The sequence below is a fragment of the Sus scrofa genome, chromosome 14, assembly GCF_054392235.1.
Source record: "Sus scrofa isolate SSC_HxYL_T2T_F1_AM1 chromosome 14, Sscrofa_HxYL_maternal_Yorkshire_Landrace_v2.0, whole genome shotgun sequence".
NCBI classification, from domain to species: domain Eukaryota; kingdom Metazoa; phylum Chordata; class Mammalia; order Artiodactyla; family Suidae; genus Sus; species Sus scrofa.
In genome coordinates this window covers 23,054,366-23,079,827 of record NC_139396.1, presented here as the reverse complement: position 1 = coordinate 23,079,827, position 25,462 = coordinate 23,054,366, and the positions used below count along the sequence as shown (strand labels likewise).

Here is a 25,462-nt window from a genome sequence, read left to right as displayed (position 1 = left end):
CTGACAGTTGAGATGCTGTCACATTTTTCCGTCAAGAATACCCCTCGATAGCCAGGGGGCAATTTCTAAGCTAAGAACCGTATTTACACTGTTTATTTGAGGATTAGTGAAAATCCTGTAATTCTCTCTGACCCTGTCACAAGCAAGAGGAGCTTGATTTAATGCCTCAGTCTCGAGCAAAATGCACCCCTTTTACCTGTAAATATTTAATGTTCTCTTTGAAGCACCTTTTCTGACCCACGTATTCTAATTGCCTTAAAGTTTATTTTTCAAACCATGTGATAATTTTTATTATGAATGAAAATGCCTGTGGTTTCTTTGCTACTGAGTGGGAGCTGTACTGCTCTGTAATAACTGCTCATCAGAGAAAAATCATTTTATATATGCCATGAATCTGTAAAATGGCCTGCTGGAAGCCATAGATCATTTCCAAATGCAATGCATATCATTTATTATGGAAAAGGGTAGCTGACATTATTGGATTTCCTTCTTGAAACATGATCTCTGTAACCATAAACTTTTTCTTAAACCCGTTCCATAAGTAGACCTTCACGATTCACTGGAAGAATTAAATTGCTTATATTCCATGATCTTGACTTAGAATGGTTATCATTTTTCTGCAGCCTGTTTTTTGAGCAGGCGATGAGGGGGAACCTGACTGGGCAGCAAACATTTGACAAGGCCGTTTGCAGGGGGAACTCCCGTACGTCTCACCTCTCTGCCTGTGTGTGACTAAGGGGAGCAGAGGATTGCGGCTGAATGTGTCAGCCCCACAGGCAGATGAGAAAAGAGCTGAGTTTGGGGCATGGAAATCAGCAGAGCCCTTGTTTGAACACAGTTTTCTTTGTTTTATTTTTTGAATTCCAAAGCCTAAGTTTGTATTTTACAGCCATGCTGTAGGTGAGTGCTAATCAACTCCTTCTTTCTGGGAGTTGAGTTGTTCTCCCACTGCTGTTCAGATCCTTGAAAGGCAGGAAGGAACATTTTTACTGTTAACTTTCATGGATGTTCCCAGGTTAGGGGTCGAATCCGAGCTGTAGCTACTGGCCTACACCACAGCCACAGCAACGGGGCATCTGAGCCGAGTCTGCGACCTACACCACAGGTCATGGCAACGCCGGATCCTGAACCCACTAAGCAAGGCCAGGGATCGAGCTTGCGTTCTTATGGATGCTAGTCAGTTTCATTTTCGCTGAGCCACAGTGGGAATTCCTACAGAGAAGGAATGAGGAGCAGGGAGGGGATCCCTCAGTCTTAGGGGAACTGAAATTAACTTTTAAAAATGTGGCTCAAAGTGTGTTTTTTTTGTTTTAATATTTGGAGGTCAGCTTGTTGGCAGTGCCGCCATCCCCGAGCGGGAACCCAAGAGGGTGACTAGAACCCAGGGTGACTGTCATGCCGTGGCCTTTGGGAAGCCTCTCTGCCATGTCCTGGCCCCCTGAGGGCTGTCGCATCTGCGGGCTGGTGTCCCCTATCCTCACCAGAGTGAGCTCAGGACTGCACTGGAGGCCAGAGCAGGCAGGCAGCAGAGGGGTTTTCTGTTCTCCGGGTTGCTGACCGAGCTGGGCTGTTGCCCTCTAAAGAAGAAGAAGCTTCCCAAGATCAAAAACCCACCAAGGTTTCTTTTACTTTGATTCTGCCCCTCCCCCCACCCTGGAACATTTTTCTTCTTGACCGAGCATCTTATTTTGCCATTTCTTTTTGGAGAGAAAATGCAGTGCTGTTCAGAATTGTCCAGAGTGTCTGCAGGGTCCTTAGAGCCCTGGCTCTGCCATCTTGGAGTTTTTCAGTGGCTTCTGTTCACTTCTGGTGTCTAAGGGCCTTCTCTTCACTTCTGCTCAAGGCGGCCTCCCATTCCTGAGCCAAATATGCTCTCTGCCCGGGGTAGGAGGGCGCGTCTGCATGAAGGGAGAGCCAGAAAGGCTATTCAGAGAACGTTCTAGAGCGGGCCCTGAATTTGTGCTGAGTGGCACAGTGCAGCCTAGAACATGGGGCACCACAGAACCTTCTGGAAGGTGGCTCTGGGCTCCAGGGCAGGGATGATTTGTGTTTCTGTGGTTGTCTTTAGATAGCCCTTTGCTGTGCGGTTGCTCCAGAAAGCAGGCCCCACAATGCGGGCCTATTTACAATTCACAAAGACCCTTTCTCGCATCATAATTTCCCCGCCACTGCCCATTTATTTGGCTCCTTGAAGCGTGTGGGTTCTGAGTGGTGTTCCACAGACAGCCAACCCAGGCCAACCCAGACGCGCCAGCCCCAAACAATCCGGTTACTGTTTAAACAACCGGTGTAAATAATAAGCTCCTCCATTACCGAGAGTATAAATACATTTAGACAAGTCAGAGTTCTGTAGAGTCAAAGTTTAGGTTATGGGAAAACATCAACAGCTGTAATTTGCAGGCCCTTGTAGAGAGAGGGGTGTGAGTGATGTAAATTGAGAAAGCCGACGTTTCGTTTATGTATATTTTGTCATTGCGCCAGGAGGCCAACTTTGTTATATTTCCTTTGCCGTGAATTCATCTTGAGGGGCAGCACCTGCCAGAAAAAAAAAAAAAATGTTTTGGCCCAAAGTAAACTTTGGATGGTCGTCTAGGTGGCTCGTGTCACGAGCGTCCTGGCAAGGCTGCTCTGGGCCTGGCCATCAGCTTTGTGCAGGGAAAGGCGAGAAGGGCCGTTGGTCCCATGCTTCTTTCCTGCTCCTGCAAACATCGTTAAAGGCAAAGCACAGAGGCACGTGATGAAGGTGAAACTGACAGCACCTAGACAGAAGTGCAGGTGACAGAGGACCACAAGGTTGGCTCAGGGGACCGAGCCCCGTGTTTCAGTGCTTTCGGAGCGCGGGAAGCTGGTGTCTGTCTATCCGCACAGCTTTGGCGGGGCTTCTCTTGGTGAAAGGGTGGAATGAAGGCTCCCTCCTTTGATTTTTTTGGCCAAGGTGGGAACTCTCCAAAGACCTATAAAATTAAGTAGTTTTCTTTACAAGGAGAAACGGGTGAGGCGGAGTGGGATTCCTGAGTTTTCTCCTCACTGACTGTACAGCTCACATTTGCCCAGCTGCATGCTGAGGCACCAGGGTCCCAGGGTGGGACAGGGCCACACACGTGTGCATGCGACAGGCCACACATGTGTACGTGCCTGACCTTCAGAGGTGCTGACCCTGCCTTAGGTTTGGAAATAACGTTTGTGTTGATTTTCCACCGTCCCTGGAAACTCATGGATTAGCTTCTGAGACTGCCCCTGACACTCCAGATGCTCAGGCCTGTGTAGGGGCTTGAAGACATGCTTGTATTCAGTTCGCCTACTTGGAAGATGCACACATGGGTCCTCTCAACTAGCTGTTTGCCACATCTCCTCATTTTCTGCCATGTCTCCTTTTCCACACACACACACACACACACACACACACACACACACACACACACACACACGCAGAAATGAAGGGATGCTCTAGATTCTAGTGGAAATGAGGACTCAGAGGACCTGAATGCCAGGAGAGGCCACACCAGCGTCCAGAGTCAGGGATGCAGATGTTTGAAGGTGTGTGGGACCCCCCTGGCAGCAAGGCCCTGTTTTCCGAGGTGCCTGGGGTTTGTTTTAATCAGGGCTGGGACATACAGGGACATGGAAATAACTGTCATGAAGAGAAGTTTTTGTGCTTTGTGGATCCCTAGAAACAGGAGGCAGGATGCGCAGGGCCTCCCCGGGAAGCACCAGGGTCGGTCAGGAGGCAGAGGGGAACGTAGGCAGGCCTTTATTGGGGTTTTCCTAGGAAGATATGGTGGGCAGGCCCAGCAGGTTGAGGGCACAGGGGCGGCCCTGAGTGATGGTTCGGCCCTGGGGGTGTGAGGGTGGGAGAGCTGTGCTTGGTGTGCATGTTGGCTAAGCCAGGGCGTGGGGGTGGGGGCAGGTTTCTCCAGGGTCAGCCAGACCGTGGATGTCAGAAATACAGCAAATGAAAAGGAGTGATTAATAGAGCCCCTTTCTCAGGGAGACCCCAGATAGAGAAGGGCTGGAGGGAGGACCTGGGGGATGCGGCCAGCTTTCTACAGAGGCTAAGCACAGACCCTCCAGCCAACACCCAGGTTCAGGCGTGGGTCCAGGCACCCCTAGGGCATCCCAGGGCCAGTATTCCCCCTGTTCCCTAATGTGACTACCCCCCAGGGGGATGGTTGGGGGGCTGACAGTGCTGCAGTGCTGGGCAGGGGATTCTGTAGGCTCTTGGGGGGCAGTGCAGAGATGTAGGGATCAGCGTGGGGGAGTGCATCCTGTTCCACACCCCCAGCCAGTGCCCCAGCATCCCCAGCCCTCCCAACCACCCCTCCTTGACCTCGAAGGCAAAGGGGACTGGGAATGCGTCTCACCTGGTCGTCACTGCTCTTGGTTGAACGTCACCAGCTCCTTAGTCCTTAATATGAACCTGAACAATGCACTTCTGCCTGGAAAAGAGCCGAGTGACCCCAGGATCAACACCAGGGGCCCTCGCCTTCCCCAGGAAGCTCTACACCAGCGTTTTGTGGGTTGGTGCTGTGTGTTCTCCTCTGTGGGAACATCATTCATCGTTTGTTGACTCTCAAATGGGCCGGGTCATAAGGACGTGCAAACGGAATGTTTATTATAGTCTTGCTTGTAGCGGTAAAACTACCACGTAGCAACAACGTGAGCTCCTGTCTCCAGGGGAGGAGTGGACAAATCCTGGTGCATTCACCATGGACCATCAGCTGCCGCGAAAAGAATGGGGTAGATGGGAGTTCCTGTCGTGGCTCAGTGGTAATGAGCCCTCAGTGGTAATGCACCCAGCAGCTGCAGCTCCAATTCGACTCCTCGCCTGGGAACCTCCATATGCCACACATTCAACCCTAAAACAAACAAACAAAAACAAAAGAGTGGGGTAGAACTCTGTCAGTATTCGATACTTGTGGGAGTAGAGTATAAAAGGGTGGTCACAGAACTGTGCTGTGGTTGTCAGATTATTTGGAATGAGAATAGTGGTCCAAATGGAAGTCAAAGAGTGTGTGTGTATATAGGGTTAGTTTACACACACACACACACACACACATAGATATGTTAATATATAAGTATGTATATATGTGTTGTAACAGAAATTCATTTTATTTGGAGTTTTATTTTTATTTATTTATTTAGTCTTTTTCTAGGGCTGCCCTCGTGGCATATGGAGGTTCCCAGGCTAGGGGTCGAATTGGAGCTGTTGCCGCTGGCCTACACCACAGCCACAGCAACATGGGATCCGAGTCGAGTCTGCAAACTACACCACAGCTCATGGCAACACTGGATCTTTAACCCAATAAGTAGGGCCGGGGATCGAACCCGCAACCTCATGGTTCCTAGTCGGATTTGTTAACCACTGCGCCACGACGGGAACTCCATTTTATTTGGAGTTTTAGCTTTATCGATTTGTTGGATTTATTTGATTTATTGATTTGTTGGGCACTTTAATTGGGTCACAGAAATATATCACCATGCTGGGCTTCAGAGTTTATCTACTTTACAAGTGTGTGAGGTTTGTGTAGAGAAGAAACACACTAGCTACATCGTGGAGGGGGAAAAAAAGCAACGAGAAGAATTTCCAGTCACACCATGCCAGCTTGCTCTTTAATTGTGTGTGCCCAGCTTGACGTGCACCAGGCAGAGAGACAATCCAGGTGGTAATGAGATTGAGATGGCTCTTCCTTGCATCTTAGTGTATCACCCTACCTGTGACACTAAGATAGTTCTGGACAAACAAGTCAGCTGGGGATGTTGTACTTTCTCCTTTCTCTTCTTGGACTCAAGGTGTCATCGTCTCTCCTTTGCATGTGCTGGAAGCAGTGGCCGGGGCATCAGCTTAGGGGGCCTGCTCATACCTGGCCCTTTGCTTCCTGTGGGTCTTGACTTCCCGTCTCACTTGTTGGTGAGACCAGAGTAGCAGACCCTACAGGAAATGTGCTTTGTTGTTCACACTTGGCTATGCGAATAGTTTAGATGCTTTTGTCACTAAGATCCTGCCTTTAACTATTCACTGTTCCTTTTAGGGTACATCGGATTCTGCGTGGACCTCAGAAATGTATTACCCAGTGGGTCTCAGAGTTCATTAACTCTCCGTCCTCATCTTAAGAAGGAGCTGATGGGTGTAGTGTGGAAAGTTGGGGCTGTTGGTTCTGCATCTAGCAGAACTTTGGACTCATCCTCAGATTAAGTCTTGTTGGCTCAACAAAATGATGGGGGTGAGCAGCCTCAGGGGCACCATAGACTGTAGTGGGGCTCAAGGTTCAGCCCCAGAACCCCCTCCACCTTCCACCATCTTCATTGGACTTTCCCAGCTCGGTTCCTTAACCCATAGAGCAGGGCCAGGGATCGAACCTGAGTCCTCGTGGATACTAGGTTGGGTTCGTTACCACTGAACCACAATAGGAATTCCCTGCCTTTCTTCTTCTTCTTCTTTTTTCTTTTTTCTTTTTTCTTTTTTCTTTTTTTTTTTTTTTTTTTTTTTTTTTGGTCCTTTTTAGGGCCTCATCCACGGCATGTGGAAGTTCCCAGGCTAGGGGTCAAATCAGAGCTAGAGCTGCCAGCCTACACCACAGCCACAGCAACACAGGATCCGAGATGCATCTGCGACCTACACCACAGTTCATGGCAACGCCGGATCCTTAATCCACTGAGTGAGGCCAGGGATTGAACCTGAGTCCTCATGGATACTAGTCGGGTTCGTTACTGCTGAGCCGCAATAGGAACTCCCTGTCCTTCTTTTTTTTTTCTTTTTAGGGCAAAAAGTGTTTAAAAGTGTGTTCTGAGTACCATGTAGAGAGGCTCACAGCGCCATTCTACTCACGGATGGTGGGGTGCCCTGTGGCACGGTGCTGCCCCATTAGTGGGAGCCGTTGTATGCCTCTGTCCACAGCCATGGTTCTTTTTCTTTCTTTTTTTTTTTTTTAAAGGGCCACTCATGCAACATATGGAAGTTCCCAGGCTAGGGGTTGAATTGGAGCTACAGCCACTGGCCTATACTACAGCAATACCAGATCCCTAATCCACGGATCAAACCCAGGGATCGAACTTGCATCCTCATGGATCCTAGTCCAGTCCATTAACCCCTGATCCACGAAGGGAACTCCTCCATGCTCTTCTTTTTAAAAGATGCTGTATTCTTTTGCTAGGGCTGCTGGAACAAAGCGCCACGGCCAGGGGGCTTCAGCCACAGACGTCTGCCCTCTCACAGTCCTGGAGCCTGGGAGTCCCAGATCAAGGCAAGGGCAGGGCTGGCTCCTGCGGAGGGAGCCCTCTCATTGGCTCAGAGCTGGTCGCCTTCTCCCTCCGTCTCACGTGATCTTCCCTCTGTGTGTTTCTGGGTCCTTATCCCTGCTTCTAAGGCCATCAGTCATATTGGATTAAGACTTACCCTAAAAACCCCATTTTACCTTAATCACCTCTTGAAAGGCCCCATCTCCCAAAGCATTTTCCATTCTGAGGTGCCAGGGGGCCTTAGGGCTTCAACACGTGGGCGTGAGGGACCCGGTTCAGCCTATAACAGCTGCCAGCCAGAGAGAATGAGGCTCGTGCTACCTCGTGGCAGACCGAACACCAGTCAAGGGCAGGCAGTCTGGGGCGGGCTGCTTTGGCCTCACCTTCTGTTGTCCCCCCAACCAGAACTTTGCAGAGGGCTCCGGCCAGCTCCTCCCTGTGTAGAGAGGCCAGGCCATGTGGGCTTAGGCAGCTCTCATCAGCTCCAATATATCCTTCTCCCCTCTAGGCCCCTCATCCCCACAGGAGACGTGAGGTCATGGCCAAGGCCGGTCCTCATAGGGGCCTCATGTTCCACATGTGTCACCTACACAACAAACAGGACTGGGCAGGTGATCCCCGGCTACCTGGACATCCTGGCCCTGCTGTGCCCTGCGACTGTCCCCAAGCCTGAACTATGAATAGAGAATGTGGTCCCCGTTCTCTGGGCCAGGTTTGTGATAAAGGCCACAGAGCACCATAGGAACAGGGTGGCAGCCTTCATGTGTGGGCACACAGACTTCTATTGGGCATACCAGTGGGGCGCCCTCTGTTAATGCCCTGTGGGAGCTTGGATTTAGTTGTCTGTGGGCTGCAAGTGTCACGGGTCTGGGCCCCCCTTTCCCAGTGTGGCTGCACCAGGCCTTGCGTGAAGCATTCGGTGGCCCGGGGCTGGGGCATGCCTCCGCCTGTCACCAGCCGGGGCGCAGGGGCAGGGCGGGGCTCCCCGTTTGGCTGGATGTGCTGGCTCCTTCTGTAAAACCGTATGACCGTGTATCACAGGTAAGTGATACCTGTGAAAACATTTGCTTAAGCATAATGCAAAACCACACCTGTCAATCCAACAGGCCTTTCGGGTCTCCACAGCTGCTTCTAAGAAGGCATTTGCCTTTCTCCTGCTTCTCAAGTTGGTGACAGGTACCCTTGCACACAAATGCTTCGAGATGAGCTTGGGTTTCAGTGTGAAACAGATAGGGTAACTCTGGAACTTTCCCAGAGAGGCGGGAACTGGTGCCAAAACACTCTTGAACTTGAGGAAATCACTGCGACCTGCTCCAGATTCGGTCCCAGGTGCAGCCTCAGCAGTGATGGCAGACAGGGACTCAGCCCCGTGTCGGGGGAGGGGAGTCGCCTAGTGCTGCTGCCTGGCACTGGGCCATTGCCAAGGGGGACCCAGCTTTTCTCCTTGACCAGGAGTGAACAGCCCAGCTTGGCCGGTGTTCTTCCTCTTGGTGTGTATCAGTTTTGACTCGGTTGCCACAAATTATGTGTCTGTGAGAGGCCCTCATTGTCAAATAGGGTTGTCCTTACTTTCGACACTGGTTTGGGGTCGGGAATGAATTAAAGCCAATTCTTAGTGATGTCACCCCCCTTTCATTAAAGATTAGCTTTAGCCCTTGGGATGTCACAGTGGGGTTCATGGATGCTCCTGGGCCTGTCTGTGGACCATGTGCTTGGAGACACATGCAGTGATGAAGATAACCCCCTCCTCCCCCCACTAGGCCCCAGAAACCCACAAGGAGATGTTGCCACATGCCAGTGGGTTGTTGGAAGTGAATCACCCTGGGGAGTGCCAGCAGGCTACTGACCAGGACTTGGTTTGGGCCCAGGACCTACCCCACTAGTACAGGCTACATGCAGCTATGAGGCAGACCTGGCTCTTCCCTTTCAGAGCCCCCCTTCCCCCCTCCCCATCCTCTCTTTTTCTACCCCTGCCCCTCCCCTTCTTCTCTTCTTTTATCTGGGGGTGGGAACAACAGTCAGTGGTAGCTTCTCAAAAGGGAGTCAGAGAACTGTGAAGCAACATTGTTGCTTTTGCCAGAAGGGTGACTAAAAATCCATATGGCTATTTACAAAGAAGCAGAAATAATAGGAAGCAGAGAAAAACCGCTGCCTGGTTATTGCTGATAAGTCACAATGACAGAGGGCAAGGGACTAGACTATGGATCCTGCCCTAAAAGGATCCCAAACTCCATGCTGGGTTATGAGCAAAATGGTAGGTTTCATATGACATTCCCACTGAGCAGATTATCTGCATTTTTTTCCCCCAGAAACGATTGGCATAAAGGAATTGCTGCTACAGAGGGAGGGAGAGATGGAGAGAGGGCGGGCAGAAGGGCCTTGAAACCAGTTCAGGGCTCCCTGAAGGAAGCAAACCACCCAGATGGCCAGAAGGTTTCGAGAGTCTTGGAAACACTGAACCTTGCTTCTGTTTAGGGCATGTGCAGTTTCTAAGGGAGACAGAGTCCTGAGAGTCAAGTGAAGAAATGATATTGAGCCTGCAGATTCTTTTAAAGGAGTTGTAATTTCTGCAGTGGACCTGAATCGTGCACCTAAGTTGCCGATCCTGTCTCTGGTGTGGCTCAAAAGACTTGACTGTGGGCGGCATGTCCGGAGCAGCTGTGGTGCACGTGTGGTCCTTGGACGCCTAGCATCAGCATCACCAGGAAACTTGTTGGAAATGCAGATTCCTAGGCTCCACCCCAGACTGGCTGAGCAGGAAACTGGGGCCGGTGGTGGTGGTGGTGGTGGTGGGGCTGATGCTTTTTTAAAGGCCCCCAGGTGATTCTGATGCCTGCTCAGGTTTTTCAGATCCATTGTCTGGGGACAGCCTGTAGGGCTGCGTGGGGACCCACAGTTCTGCCCCTGGCTGCCATTGGAGTCTCCTGGGGACCTGACCAGCCTGGGATGTAAACAGTCCCTTGGGATGTAAAAAATTCCGATGTGGCCCCAGGGGGGAGAACCAGCTCCTCCCAGTTGCGGGGAGGGGGGGCACTCTCCGTCAGGGGTGCTCCAGATGTTTAGGTCAAAATGTGAATTGGCTCCATGCCCAGGGCAGGAGGTCTTCCTGGCTGTTTCTTGAGCTCTTCATTCTCCGTGTGCCATGCAGAAGAGGCGACAGTGGGCATTCAGGTGACTGAGTCACCAGTTAGGCACTGAGGAGTTCTGAAAAATAAAACCACTTATTGTGTCATCTGTTGGCATGTGTCCCACGAACTTGAAAAGTGTCCTCCAGCACCCACTCAGAGCACCGGGATGTTTCGTGTGCTAGTTATGTGACAGATTGGGCTGCAGTTGGGATGAAGCCTGTGTCCCTGTGCTGGTGACCCGAGGGAGCTCCATCTGTGTGTGACATGTCGTATGTCCCGTCTTGGGGACAGCTGGAACAGAATTCTCCCCGGATCCCCCCACGTGGCATAGCAACCCTCCTCAGCCGCTCAGACCGCAGTGTGTGTCTTCATTGTTAGAGCAGAGTTTGGTCTGGTTTCGGTTGCAGTGCTCCCGAAATATTCTGGATATTGATTGGCACAGGCCCGACCCCAAATTCTGTTCTTCTGCTTCCCCTTGCATTGGGAAACAGTTGTGGGCGTTTTGGGCTTTGGTAAATGGCTGCTTGCTGTGCCAGGCCCTGAACTAGGTGCAGGGGTGAAGGGCCTAGCGGGTAATGGGGAAGACGTGGTGGTGTGAACTCATGCGTTGGGCATGAGCAGAAATCTCCAGGGTTTTTATTTTTTATTTTATTGTTTTTTAAAGAGAATTACTTTTGGAGTTACTTTCGTGACTCAGTGGTTAATGAACCTGACTAGGATCCATGAAGATGCAGGTTCGACCCTGGCCTTGCTCGGGGGGGTTAAGGATCCAACGTTGCTGTGAGCTGTGGTGTAGGTCGCAGATGTGGCTTGGATTTGGCGTGGCTGTGGCTGTGGTATAGGCCGGTGGCTACAGCTCCAATTCGACCCCTAGCCTGGGAACCTCCATATGCCATGGGTGTGGCCATAAAAAGCAAAAAAAAAGAGAGAGAGAGAGAGAATTACTTTTAAACTGTTACTGTAGCTTAATGTGTATTTTCCTTGACACTTTTCTCTGTTGGCGGTCTTGCAGTTTCAGGTAGAAGTTGATGGAATCTTCTGTGCAGATAAATCTAGCTCCTGGGATCTTTTTATTTGATTCCCACCTCTCAGCTGTTGCTGGGAAGACCTATGAAAACTCCGTGTGACCTTGTGTGGATTTGGTTAATTTGCTTCCTTCCTCTGCCTCAGGTTACCTGTCTGGGACCTGGGTATAATAATGACTATTTCGTAAGGTCCTTGAAAGGAATAAAGAAGATGATATTGTAAAGTTCTTAATATCTTTCTTGGCACAGGATACGTACTCACCAAATGAGATGCTCGGTGGTTGCTGATGGAGTTCGAGGAGGATTCCTTGCTTATGATACAGTCTGTTGCAAAAGAAGATTAAATAAGGGAATATTCAAAGGCTGCATATGCCACACATCTGATTTTAATCCATAATATGTGTTAATTTAGTGATATTTTAATTGAAGGGAGGGGAGGCTGGCTGGTTGGAGCGCCATGCCATCCTTCTTACCTCAGCCACACCCAAAGTGCGTTTTCAATGACGTTTAGGTTTTGATTTCTTTAAACTAAAATAAAAGCTCCAGATATTTTGAACATGCAGAATCCTAATAGATTTTCACTCTTCCCACCAATGTTTTATAGTTATCATATTTTTTTTTTCTTTTAGGGCCGCTCCCACAGCATATGGAGGTTCCCAGGCTAGGGGTCCAATCGGAGCTGTTGCTGCCAGCCTACACCGGAGCCACAGCAACTCGGGATCCGAGCCACATCTGTGACCTACACATAGCTCACAGCAACGCCGGATCCTTAACCCACTGAGCGAGGCCAGGGATCGAACCCCAAACCTCATGGTTCCTAGTTGGATTCGTTTCCCCTGCCCCACGACAAGAATGCCTATAGTTGTCATCTTTAGAAGCACATAATTATTTTTTAAGCAAATGCTTTTAATTTTTTCCCTGAAGTATTCGGCTTAGTTTTTCTAACCGTAACTATCTTCTTGTTAGCTCTCCTGTGTCCTCACTTTGGGTAACAGTAGATAGCATAATATGATGCTATTAGAACTGGCATAAACAGGTTTGCGACAGCAGTTGACCCTTGGTGGCATCAGGCTTGGCTGGTGCACACAGGCGAGGAGAGGAGCAGGCGTCAGTCGGGCGGAATGCACACATCCATCTTTGGTGCTTTTTTAGAAAAAAAGGGGGAGCATCCTCTGGCAGATCAGCCCGGGCTTGTTTGGAAACACATGCTTCTTTCAAATTATCATAATGTACAGTGATCTCACTGACCTCCCCCACAGGTCTAAATGGAATGTGTCCTTCTCCTCCAAACCACATGGCGTCTGCTCCCTAATTCTGCTCATAAATCACTGTGGGGCCCTTTCTCAACTCCCCGCACCCAGACACTTAGTCACAGAGCCAGCTGCTTCTCTCCCTGAAATGCACATCCCAGGCAATGTTACCTTTTCACATCCAATTAAAAACTGAAGTCGGCACTGAATTCCCCTGGGTTCTCAACGGCCTCTGTATACGTTTTGTGGGGTGACATGCGCGCCTCTGTGGCGCTGCTATGTTGTGTTTTTTTTTCCACTGCTTATACCCCAGGAAGAGTGTTAGCTGAGGGTAACATGGATCTTTATCCTTCTAGGATGGACAGTGTTGATGAAGGAATGGGTTTCGTTTGAAAGTTTGAATAGATTTCCATCATCTCATCCCTTTTCCTGCTTCATTCAACTCGCAGGGCGCTTCGGGGTGGGGGTGTGAAAGCTGTGTGTGTGTGTGTGTGTGTGTGTGTGTGTGTGTGTGTGTGTGTACATACATGCCCTCACAAGTGGTGCTCTTCCCCCAAAACACACACAGAGCACATGGGCGTTTCTACTGCTGCTGCTCTCCTTGCTTACGAGTGTCTGCCTCTTGGGTTTCCAGTTCTCGTGCCAAGGGCACCAGGAGGTGCCACTTCTCTAGGCTTCGGGCTTGAGGTGAGAATGGAGAGTGCCATGTGGGGGCAGAGGGGCAGCGGGAGGGAGCTAAACTGGAGGGGAGATGAGGGGCAGAGGGGGCAAGGTGGACCCCAGGGGTCGCTCTGACTCTGCCGCTCATCTCTTGGGATCCTCACCCGTGCACCTGGCTCCCAGGTGGGGCTCTGATGTCAGATGAGGGGCCTGCGAGAGGGTTGCCTCCCCCCACCCCAGCTCAACACCTGGCACATGGGTGGATAAAAAGCATCTCATCCTGTGACCTTTGTCAGCCGAATGTAGGTGTCCAGAGGTTGCTCTTGGTGCTGTGTGACTGTCTCTTGTGGCGGCAGGGGTCCTGTGTGTGACCGTGTGTGCCAGGAATACGGAGAGAAGCATTCTCAGGGGACTGGGGAACAGGCCTGTGGCTTTTGAAGACCAGAAGCCCTTTAATAGGTTGTAGTAATTAAACACTATTCGAGCATTACCATGAAGTACTTTGGATAAGTAAGGGCTCTTTTGTGAGGAGAAGGGGGATTAAGGGCACATTCTTTATTCCTGCAGAGCATTTCGTTTAAGCTTTTAAATCATAAAAGAAAGAAAAAGGAATTTTCCTGAGGCGGGTAAAATACTCCTAGAGAGGGGCTGGAGGATCCAAATGAAGCTTTCAAAGACCCCGTTCATTAAAATCAAGGCCAACAACTCAAAAGTCGATGGTGGAAGAAATTGAACAGCTGTTTCATAGAACTCAGGATGCAGCCTCACTTGTCATCCAGTGCTGCAGTTTTGCCCCAAAGGATCTGCTCCTGGTAGTGGAGATTCCAGGGCCCAGGGTGGCCTGGAACCTTTGGGGGGTGTCCCCAAGAATTAGCCCCGGGCAGGAAGGCAGGCAGGCCTGGGATCACAGGCACCCGGAATTCAGCTCTTGCCAAAGTGCCACGTCGTGGTGTGGAGACATGGGCGGCCTTTCCTTCTCATTGTCCAGGCCAGGAGACAGACCCGGTTCCCTGTGCTTGTTACTGCGCCTGGGTCAGCCGCTGGGGTGGGAGCCTGGGCCCTGGGGGCGCCCCCAGGTAAGAAAAGGCTGCCAAGCAAAGGTGCTTCCAAGGGCAGCTGGGTGACTTTGCAGCTGTAGGGACAGAGCTCTGCTGAAACAGCTCTAGGCTCACAGCAACGTGTAAACTGGCTCAGTGTTTCAGATCAGGGGCTTTAGGAAAACGGGGGTGGGGGTGCGGTGGGGGTGGTAGGGAAGGTTGACTGTTGACAAACAAAGAGATGGGGCATTCCTGTCTTGGTGCAGCGGAAACAAATCTGACTAGGAACCATGTGGTTGTGGGTTCGATCCCTGGTCTTCCTCAGTGGGTTAAGGATCCGGCATTGCCGTGAGCTGTGGTGTAGATTACAGACATGGCTTGGATCTGGCATTCCTGTGGTTGTGGTTGAGGCCGGCAGCTTACAGCTCCAAATGGATCCCTAGCCTGGGAATCTCCATATGCCACAGGTGCGGCCCTAAAAAGACAATTAATTAATTAATTAATTTAAAAATAAAGAGAAAAACTGAGGCCAGCTCCAAATTATCAAAAAGATGAGTCTGTTTGGGGATGGCAGAGGGATTGCAATTTGGGACACAAAAACTACATCAAGCTACAACTGAGTCCACTGAGGATTCGGACTAGGCTTTTTTTTTTTTTTTTTTTTTTTTTTTGTCTTTTTGCCATTTTCTAGGGCCACTCCCGCGGCATACAGAGGTTCCCAGGCTCGGGGTCGAATTGGAGTTGTAGCCACCAGCCTAAAGCAGAGCCACAGCAACGCGGGATCCGAGCCGCGCCTGCAACCTACACCCCAGCTCATGGCAATGCAGGATCCTTAACCCACTGAGCAAGGCCAGGGATCGAACCTGCAACCTCATGGTTCCTAGTCGGATTCGTTAACACTGAGCCATGACGGAAACTCCCAGACTAGACTGTTTTTAAGGGCAGGGAATGGAAAGAGGGCAGAGTTCAGTTAAAATCAAAGCCAAACAGAGTCCAAGTTGGAAGTTTCCTGAGCAGACAAAACCAGCCCAGTCATACAAGCAGAACTCAGTTCAGCTTATTTTTCGAGACCAACCCCACCTGGGTCAATTTCTCGAGGGTGCTTCTGGAAACCATCAGCAGAACCTTCCAAAGCTGGTGATAGAAGTCCAGCCCTTACCACTCCCTATCATTTAAGAAAATCCCAATGTTACCAATATATAAATATTTGCTTATCAAATATGAGTAGAGAAATAAATCAGGCCTTTCCTGAAATCAGTCCCTTGGTCCTTCAGTTTTGTTTCCCTGAGGGCACGTGCTTGAGATTTCCCATTTTTTATCCTTTGGTTCCATTCGCAGTTGAAATTCTTTCCCAAGACAAAGCTGGTAGTAAACACTTTCTCCCATGAACACAAGTTAGGCAAGTGTTGCCGTCGGGTCGCACTCTGCAACGCCTGCTCTCAGAGGGGGTGCTCTTGGTATAGTCCCCAATTCCAGATGTGCAGACTGAACCAACCCTGATGTCAGACGTTTAGACATGAGTGTGTTTCTGGTGGTGGTATCCTCTAGGGGGTCACAGTCCATCAAAAATAAATTCGGAAAGGTTTTCACTTGGAGAAGAGATGGACCCAGATTCTGTGCAACGTGGGCCTTGAAGCCTGCTCCCTGACTGAGTGAGATCCTAAAGGAAACCATGGAACGTAGTCAGAATAGTTCTTCCTTTTTTTTTTTTTTTTTTTTGTCTTTTTAGAGCCGCACCCACAAGCATAGGGAAATTCCCAGGCTAGGGGTCGAATCAGAGCAACAGCTGCTGGTCTACACCACAGCCATAGCAATGTGGGATCTGAGCCTCCTCTGTGACCTACACCACAGCTCACGGCATCAGTGGATCCTTAACCCACTGAGCAAGGCCAGTTATCGAACCTGCATCCTCATGGATACTATTCAGCATCATTACCACTGAGCCACAGTGGAAACTCCTATTAAACCTATCTTGATCTCCAGGTAGTGTTGTGGCTGAGAAAAGCGGCTTCAGGGCCCAGATACCACCCCAGTATCCTGCCCTCCCCAGACATACACATGGACACAGACACACATACACACATAGGCACACAGACACACACGTTGATACCGACACAGACACACACCGGACATGTTGCCTGTTGGCCATTTGTATATCTTCTTTGGAAAAATGTTTGCTTTTGTTCTTTGCCCATTTTCTGGTCAGTTCCTTCAAGGCTTCATGAGTCAGCATCTTTGCAAGGCCCTGGAGCACCCTGCACTTTCGTCCTGGAGTCATTACCCCTGGTGGTTCCTTCACCGCCCCGGTGGTCAGGGAAAACCAGGGAAACCTCACATTCTTTCCACCTGGGCTCTCCTGGCACACATCGCCCGCTTGGGCTGGATTTGGTCCATTTCCCATGGGCAGAGGGGCAGGTGTTTCTGAGGCTCTTTATTGGATGTTCTGTGAGCCCCTCCCTTTCCTCTGCTGCTCTCTCTGCTCTTTCTCTTTGCCAAACCCTCGAGTTGAAGTTGCCTGTGTTTTAATGGCCTTTGATGAGGCTCCACTGCACAGAGAAAGTGTTGCCCTGCTCCTTGGACTAAAAATGGTGGTGCCCCTGGAGGTTGTTTCTTCTGCCCACAGGTAAGACTGGGCAGGGGTCTCAGATCCAAATGCCTGCAGGGTTCAGGTGTGCCATAGAAATGCCAAATGCATGCTCGACCTAAAACCTTTCAAATCAAGGGAAGATTTATTTGTGATGGTTTCATTGACCAAAGGACCTGGTGAAAGCTGCCAGTCCCAACCTCACTGGCCCCGCTAAAAGGGCACCCTGGGGCATAGCCTGTCTGTCTGGAAGCCAAGACCTCACTGTTCAGGGTGGCCTGCTCAGGGTGGCCCACACACCAGCAGCTTCGCATTGCCTGGGAGCTGTTAGGAATGCAAAATCCTAGGCCCCACCCCATGGAGTTAGAATCTGCACTTAACCATCTCTTTGGGTGGTTTGTGTGCTCATTAAAGTGTGAGAGGGCTGGTCCAAAGGGATTACCTCAGAGTAGACACTCATGGCTCCTGGCTGCTGCCCAGAGAATGGAAACTTGGGTTCACACAAAAGCCTGTCTAAAAATGTTTTTAGCAGCTTTATTTGAAATAGCCCCAAACTGAAAATAATGTAGATGTCCTCCAGTGAATGAATGGATAAACCAACTGTGATCCATCCATATCATGAAATACTGTTTTGCAAAAAATAAGAAATAATTATCTCTACAGATGCCAAATTAGATGACTCTCAAAGGCATTTGGTTGAATGAACGGAGCAGTTTCAAAAAGTTATGTAGGAGAGAAAAAAAAAACCTTGCACTCTTGTAGGTTCTGTGACTGGGGCATGCGAATTAAACTGACCAAAAGCAACATAAGACAATCATACCTACTTTACTGATGTTGATTGATATTTTTATGTGCATAGTGGCATCACAGGAAAAAATTGAAAGCCCAAAGAAGTGTCAGACTTCTGTACTTATATTCCATGTAAACAAAGGGTAATAAATTGAGGAGCCATAATTAGACATTGGAAAGGGGTTTGGGCTTCTAGGGGTGGTAGACTGTGAGAAAGTGACTAGGAAATATATGTGGGAAACTAATGGTAGGCAAGAGTTGTTTAGCAAGATTTATTTATGCAGATTCATCTTGATGCCACCTTTATGTACAATGACAAGAGTTGTTTTTCTCTTTATAGTATGAACGATGGAGACACCTTCGCAAAGGGAATTTATGTCCTGCTTTTAGGCAAATGGGGGAGGGCAGAGAGATTGTCCTGTCTTTGCTGTTTCTGTTATCTTCAGCTCACAATACTTTGTATGCCATAGTGGCATATGTGGGGGTGGCATGTTCTAATCCCCTTCAATTATGTACTGTGTGAGTCTAGTTTTCTCCAAAAGATGAAATCATAATGATGGAGAAAAAACTCACTCTGTGTGTGTGTGTGTGTGTGTGTGTGTGTGTGTTGTGTGTGTGTGTCAGGGGATTGTGGGTATGGATGTGATATGGTGTGACTGTAGAAGGAAAGCATGAGAAGAGGTTTTCGGGTGATGAAACTCCTATATATTGACTGTGGTTGTGATGAAATGAATCTATTCTTGTGTGCAAAGGCAAAATAGAAGTCAGTGAAAATGCAAACAAAACAAAGACTCGGTGCATCAGTGAATAACCGTGTCCACATATCATTTCACACACATGTGAGTTCATGTAGGACAGACTTTCTAGACGTGGAATTGTTGTGTTGCAGGTGTGTGCCTTTGTGATTATACAGGCCATGGTCCTTTGTGGAACTTGTCCCAGTTATACACCTCCTGCCATGTCTCCACCCTCCCTCTACCTGGCCTGGCCATCGAATAGTCCAGCCTCCTGCTCTTTGCTAGGTGGTGGGAAAAACCATCACAGGTTTTAAATGTCAGGTAACCTGTTTCCTGGGCTGCCCATAGGCTGGACATGCACACATGGACCATCATGGGCTGGGGTGGTTTTTCACAGCAAATGTTCACCTACTTCGCCCCCTGGTAGATTGAAAGAACTAGCTCCCTTCAGCAGCCTGGCAGCAGTGGTTTTGTTCTTTTTGGGCACTTGCCATTCAGGACAAGTACCCCCATCCTCCCCGTAGAACCTGGCCACAGTGTCGACGGCTAAGATGGCTCCAGGGATTTTGGACAAATCACAGCAGCCCTGGAGTTTTGGTTTCTTTTTTTTTTTATTATTACGTAAAATTTTTTTTTTCCTTTTTAGGGCTGTACCTGCAGCATATGGAAGTTCCCAGGCTAGAGGTCAAATCAGAGCTATAGCTGCTGGCCTACATCACAGCCACAGCAATGCCTAGATCCAAGCTGCATCTGTCACCTGCACCACAGCTCACAGCAATGTGCGATCCGTAACCCACTAAGCGAGGCCAGGGATTGAACCCTCATTCTCATGGACAATAGTTGGGTTCTTTACCTGCTGAACCACAGCGGGAACTCCTGGTTTCTTTTTAGAAGCCGTGTCTTTCTAGTCCTGCTACACACCACACGGCCTTCGTCTCTGACAGGTTCTCAGCTCGGCCTCTTTGCCTCTCCAGGGCCTTTCCCAGCAGATGCTGCCTCTTCTCCCCGTGTCAGGCTGCAGTGTCGCTTTGCAGAGGACCCTTTTTTGTCCTTTTGGAGAAGAATCTATCCCCTCCAGGAGACTTGCATTGTTTTTTCCTTCATGAAAACTGCCATCTAGACTTTCTCAGTCTCTCCTATTCACTTCCCCTTTTAGCCCAAGGCCTTGGGGGTGGTCTGGTCCAAAAGGAGCTTGGAAGGAGGATAACCGGAAAGCTTTTCAGGCCAAGTCCAGCACCCTGCCCTGCAGATCTTACCTTCTGAGAGGTTCCTGGGTCCAAACATCCTGAGCATTTCCAGGGAACTCCCCCGGGGAAGCAGAGCTGCGTGGGGACCCTAGGACTGCCTAGCCTCCTGTATGGAATGCACTTGTGTTCAGTAGATTGTCACAGATGTCAGGGTCCAGTTTATCTAAACTCTTCCGCACTTAGAGTTCCTTACAGACGAAAGTAATGGTGGGAGGGACAGCGAGGCGGGGGGGTTTACAATCCAGCTTTTCTGTGTAGAGGTTGTGTCCGTGGCGCTGGAGTGCGGAGTTCTGGGAGGCACTTTGCTGGATGCCTTAGTCTGACATCCCTTTTTTGCCAATTTGACCCTCGGAGATGGAGCATTTCCAGGCCTTTACTCCCCTCGACATTTACATGGTGCTAGACTTGGCGAGGGTGTTGGTGCATATTTTAAACAGGGCCTGGGCCCATTACGAGCTCTTTGCTGTTGGCAAGCTAGGGCACATGGAAGAAAAGCATGTTTGCATAAATAATGTCTCTTTAGAAACATGGCTGTGAACTTTACTGGGGCCTAGAATGAAGCATGAGGCCAGCTGGGAAAGGGTTCGCAGGTCTGGGTTGCATGTTGGAACTGGTGTGTCCACGCTGTGAGCCCCTGGCCCCCTTGCCTCCTTCCGTGTCTCCTTTGTGGTCCAGCCTGTGTTTCCCTCTCACTGGCCTTCCTTCCGTTTCGTGTTTGCATTTTTATTTCTTTAATTTTTATTTTAAAAATTATTTTAATTTTTTTCCATCATAGTTGGTTTACAGTGTTCTGTCAGCATGCTTGCGTTTTTATTGCCATGGGAGAACACGGGAAGGTGAGATCATGAAGTTTTTCCTGCCCTTGGACAAGGGCGAGTGTTTCCTCCAATAGTTCAAATATCTGGGTAACCTGAGTCTCTCTCCAGCCAGCAACACTGTCCCTACCTTTCTCTGTAACCCTAGCCAGGGTACTAAGAGGGAGCTGCCTCTGGGTGCTATATATCACACTGATGACAACATCTGCAATGATGTCACTCTCTGAGAAGCCAAATTGTGATGAGAAACAAATAGGAACACAGCCAGTGTCACTTGGATATAACTCCCTGTGCTATATAGTAGGACATCATTGCTTATCCTGTGCCTGTGTTCTTGAGTGTCATGTGTGTCCATGTGTGTCCCTGTGTGTGTGTACATATCCATGTGTGTTTTTGTGATAGTGATGGAGAGAGAGGTCCCCGGGTCCCATTTGGTTGTCAAGGCAAAAGTGCTTTAAACACCAGGCTAAGAGCACACCTGCGGCCTCGAGAGACAGAAAAGGCAAGTCACCCCGTGGTAATTACCCATGACATTATTCTGTGATTGATCAGTTTAGGGCTTCTGGCTGTGAAAATAAAAAAGCCTCAAAGAAAAGCCTGCAACAACCATGATTTATGAGTTTAAGCGTCTCAATTAGGTAAAACAATGTATTGAAAAAGTCCCTTTTTATAGGGGCAGGGGAAATAAGTAGTGTCTGGTGATAGGACTGCTAACTTATTAATTCTTTCAATAAATTCTTTCCTTAGAGGAGAAACTTAGGAAAGACAAAGACATTAATTTACAGAAAAAAATCACAGTTGGCAATGACATGCATTTTTATGATACCCACTAGCAATGGTCTCTATTGTTTAATCGATTCAATATTAGTGGTATATAGTACTGTACCTATAAAATACAAATGTTTATGTTGATGTCCCCAAATCCTTGCTTTTTCATTGAAGAAATCAGACCTCATTCAATAGTTTCACTGCAGTGGAAGATATTCAGGAAAGAGAATATAAAGACTTTCTTTTCAAGTTCTTTCAAATGCATGGGGGAAAGGCATGCAGAGAAATCTTAATATGCAGCTTTATTTCTTCTTGTATGGCAGATATTTTAAGTTATGTAATTTGTTAAATTGTTATATTTGCGTTATATAATTTGTTAAATAAACATTCTTTTCTTTCTTTTTTTTTTTTTTTCTTTTTAGGGCCACACCTGCAGCATATGGAGGTTCCCAGTCTAGGGGTCAAATCAGACCTGTTGCTACCAGCCTACACCACGGCCATAGCAATGCCAAATCCAAGCCATGACTACAACCCACACCACAGCTCACAGCAACACCAGATCCCTGACCCACTGGGTGAGGGCAGATGTCAAACCCATATCCCCATGGATACTAGTCGGCTTTGTTACTGCTGAGCCATAATGGGAACTCCCTTATTTATTTATTTATTAATATTCATTTAAAAAGCCAGAGAATTTCATTCACAGAAATTTCCAAGATGAACTGTTTTGTTTTACTCTAAAAAAAAAAAAATTTTTTTTTGGTTTGAAAAGTAAAAGCCTAAATGCGCCAAGTGATTCAAACACAGGGTCACCCTGTCTCCCCTCCTAAAGTGTTCATGCTGATCTGTTTTTTGTGTAGCTTCAGTGACTGTAAATCGTCCTGCCAGTGAGTGACCGGGAGGAGCCACGTACAGTCAGTTCTAATCTTGCTTTGCTCATTCCTGAGGCTGTCATCTTCAACTCTCTGCATCTCATGCACAAATTTACTTCATACTGCAAGCTCAATACACAGACATGTAAACTTCTTTATCAGTGTTTGGGGGTGACCAGAGAAGCTCATAGGGTCCTTTGAGGGTTAGACAATCCATGAGGAGAGATTTAGGGTCCAGCATGGGTTAAGGGCTTAAAATCTGTGACAACTGCCATCATAATGTTTATGCACCATGTTTATTATTATCCATTACTTTTAACCCTTCTGTGTCAGACCAATACTGGCTTGACCAGTCTTCGGTTATCTCCCTTCTTCTGCCATGACAGCCAGCATCCTTAAAGCCGAGGCTTTGTACCACTGATTTAACTGATAAATTCTTGGCTGTGGAATTGCTGCACGGGTTTGGGTGGATGGTCACGTGGTGTGGCAGAGAGTCTGAGACACTCTACACGCTCTGGGCCAGGCAAGGAGTGCCTGTTTCCCTCTCTTGCCAGCGTGACATGTTAAATGTTGATCTCTCATTTCAGTTTACCTTTGTTGAGTTAACAGCATGGCATTGAGTCTTTACAGAGATTTATTAGCCATTTGAATTTATTTGCAAACTCTTCATGTCTTTCAGCTGTTCATATTCATGAACAGATAACTTTACTCATGGCTTGAGTTTTTGATCAACCAGAAATTACATTTTCATGACAGGTTGTAGAGTTTCAGCTTCCTGCCCCCGATCACTGCCCCCCACCGGCCCCAAATGGCTATCCTGTCCCAACCATTTGTGGATCCATTCCCATTTAGTTGAAAAACCACCTTGTTTCTAATTGATATTTCCATGTATACTTGGGTCATTTCCGGATTTTCAAATTCCATGTGCAAGTGGCAAGAGGCATGTTTGTATGCTGTTTGTATTTTGTTGAGAATGTTTGGATCTATAGTCATAAGAGATATTGATATGTAGTTTTATTTTCTTTTGATGCATTGATCTGATTTTGATATTAGGGTAATACTGTCTCAAAGAATGGGTTGGAAAATATCCTGTCTTCTATTTTCTGAATCTGTGAAGAACTAGTATTAATTCTTCTTAAAATGTATGGTAAAATTCAGCAGAGAAGCCATTTGGTTCTGTGCTCCCTCCCCACCTCAGGAAGTTTTTTTTCTTTTAATTACTAATAAAATATCTTTATTGTTATAGTTCTAATACAATTTTCTTTCTTCTTGAGTCTGTTTCAGTATTTATGTTTCTGTAGGAATTTGTCCATTTTATTTACATTATCTAATTTGTTGGTGCACAGTTTTTCATAGAATTGTCATTTTTAAAATTTCTGTTAGGTTGGTAGTAATGTACCTTCTTTCATTTCGATTTTAAGAATTTGAGTCTTCTCTCTTTTTTTATTAGTCACCCTAGCTAATGTTTTGTTGATTTTGTTCATCTTTTCAAAGAATTAATTTTTTTTAATTGATTTTGCCTGTTGTTTTTCTGTTCTCGGTTTTACTTATTTCTGCCCTGATCTTCATTCTTGCCTTTCTTCTGCTAGATTTGTGTATCATTTGCTCTTCTAAGTCCTTAAAGTGTAAAGTTAGGTTATGGATTTGAGATCTCTTTTTTTAGCATAGGCATTTAAAGCTATAAAATTTTTGGTAAGTAGTGCATTAGCTCTACTTTATAAGTTTTGTTATATTGTGTTTCATTTTCATTTATCTCAAAGTACTTTCTAATATCCCTGGTGATTTCTTCTGTGACTGATTGGTTATTTAGGTATGTTTTGTTTCAATTTCCTCATATTTGTGAATTTCCCAAAGTTTCTTCTTTTGTTGATTTCTAGTTTCACTTTGTTGTTAGAGAATATCCTTTGCATGATTTTAATTCTTTTACATTTATTAAGGCCAGGAGTTCCCGTCGTGGCTCAGTGGTTAACGAGTCCGACTAGGAACCATGAGGTCACAGGTTTGATCCCTGACCTTGCTCAGTGGGTGAAGGATCCGGCGTTGTGGTGAGCTGTGTGTAGGTCGCAGACGTGGCTCCGATTCCGCGTTGCTGTGGCTCTGGCGTAGGCCAGCAGCTACAGCTCCGATTCGACCCCTAGCCTGGGAACCTCCATATGCCACGGGAGTGGCTCAATAAATAGCAAAAAGACCAAAAAAAAAAAAAAAAATTTTTTTTATTAAGGCCTATTTTTTGGCCTAGAATATGTTCTGTCATGGAAAATGTTCTGTGAAAGCTTGAGAAGAATGTGTGTCCTATTGTTGGGGTGGAATGTTCTGTGGTGTTAGGTCTAATTGGTTTGTGGTATTGTTTAAGCCATCTATTTCCTTACTGCTCTGCCTAGTTCTTAAATGCATTATTAAAAGGGCAATATTGAATTCTCCAGTTATTGTTGAATTTTCTATTTCCCCTTCTATTTCTATAAGTTTTCATTTTGTGTATTTTGAGGCTTTGTTGTTTGTTGCATATGCATTTATAACAGAGTGACTGGTTCACCCTCTTATTATAAAAGGTCCTTTGTGTCTTTTTTTTTTTTTTTTTTTTTTTTTTTGGTCTTTCTGCCATTTCTAGGGCCACCCCCGCGGCATATGGAGGTTCCAGGCTAGGGGTTGAATCGGAGCTGTAGCCACTGGCCTACGCCAGAGCCACAGCAACACAGGATCCGAGCCGCGTCTGCAACCTACACCACAGCTCACTGCCACGCTGGATCCTTAACCCACTGAGCAAGGCCAGGGATCGAACCCTCAACCTCATGGTTCTTAGTCGGATTCGTTAACCACTGTGCCACGACGGGAACGCCTGTCCTTTGTTTCTAATAATGATTTTTGTCTCGTACTTTATTTTGTCTGATAATAACTCCAACTTTTCTATGATGCTGTTTGCATCATTAAACATTAACATTTATCATTGCCGTCTGCATGATATATCTCTTCAGCTTATTTGTCTTCTTGAATATGAAATGTCGCTTATGGACAGTGGATAATTTTTTTAATCCATTCCACCTATTTTTGTGTTTTATTTGTCCTTTTAATCTATTTGTGCTTAACTTAATTGTTGATAAGGTAGGTTTTGATTCTGTCATTTTGCTACTTATTTTCTATATGTCATGCCTTTTTTGTTTCTCTGTGCCTTGATTTCTGCCCTTTTTATGTTAAACATACATTTCCTAGTGTACTTAAAAAATTCCTTTATATTATCTCCCATATATATATATTTAATATTTTCAAATATTATTTTCATAGTGGTTGCTGGGAGGATAACCATTATCATGTTACTT

General features: G+C 47.4%; 1 protein-coding gene and 1 long non-coding RNA gene across 2 annotated transcripts in view; both read left to right on the top strand.

Annotated features, from left to right (window-relative positions):
* ROR2 (receptor tyrosine kinase like orphan receptor 2) overlaps nt 1-25,462 on the top strand; it is a 231,774-nt gene that overhangs the window by 135,724 nt on the left and 70,588 nt on the right. The gene's annotated exons all lie outside the window — the stretch shown is intronic.
* LOC146396405 (uncharacterized) lies at nt 8,747-17,568 on the top strand. The gene is made up of 2 exons (XR_014826414.1): nt 8,747-10,996; nt 15,191-17,568. It is a non-coding gene; the product is annotated as an uncharacterized LOC146396405 (long non-coding RNA).